Here is a 956-nt window from a genome sequence, read left to right on the forward strand (position 1 = left end):
GGGTTAGGGTTAGGGTTAGGGTTAGGGTTAGGGTTATGGTTAGTTGGGTTTGGGTTATGGTTAGGGTTATTTTGGTAAAGGTTAGGCTTATGGTTAGTGTTAGGGCTAGTTGGTTTAGGGTTAGGGTTAAGGTTTTTTGGTTTAGGGTTAGGTTTAGGCTCAGGGTTAGGGTTAGGGTTATTTGGGCTAGGGTTAGGGTTAGGGTTATGGTTAGGGTTAGGGTTATGGTTAGTTGGGTTTGGGTTATGGTTAGGGTTATTTTGGTAAAGGTTAGGCTTATGGTTAGTGTTAGGGCTAGTTGGTTTAGGGTTAGGGTTAGGGTTATTTGGTTTAGGGTTAGGTTTAGGGTCAGGGTTAGGGTTAGGGTTAGGGTTATTTGGGCTAGGGTTAGGGTTAGGGTTAGGGTTAGGGTTAGGGTTAGGGTTATGGTTAGTTGGGTTTGGGTTATGGTTAGGGTTATTTTGGTAAAGGTTAGGCTTATGGTTAGTGTTAGGGCTAGTTGGTTTAGGGTTAGGGTTAGGGTTATTTGGTTTAGGGTTAGGTTTAGGGTCAGGGTTAGGGTTAGGGTTAGGGTTATTTGGGCTAGGGTTAGGGTTAGGGTTAGGGTTAGGGTTAGGGTTAGGGTTAGGGTTAGGGTTATGGTTAGTTGGGTTTGGGTTATGGTTAGGGTTATTTTGCTAAAGGTTAGGCTTATGGTTAGTGTTAGGGCTAGTTGGTTTAGGGTTAGGGTTAGGGTTATTTGGTTTAGGGTTAGGTTTAGGGTCAGGGTTAGGGTTAGGGTTAGGGTTATTTGGGCTAGGGTTAGGGTTAGGGTTAGGGTTAGGGTTAGGGTTATGGTTAGTTGGGTTTGGGTTATGGTTAGGGTTATTTTGGTAAAGGTTAGGCTTATGGTTAGTGTTAGGGCTAGTTGGTTTAGGGTTAGGGTTAGGGTTATTTGGTTTAGGGTTAGGTTTAGG

The sequence above is a fragment of the Sturnus vulgaris genome, unplaced genomic scaffold (genome assembly GCF_052056855.1).
Source record: "Sturnus vulgaris isolate bStuVul1 unplaced genomic scaffold, bStuVul1.hap1 Scaffold_318, whole genome shotgun sequence".
Lineage (NCBI taxonomy): Eukaryota > Metazoa > Chordata > Aves > Passeriformes > Sturnidae > Sturnus > Sturnus vulgaris.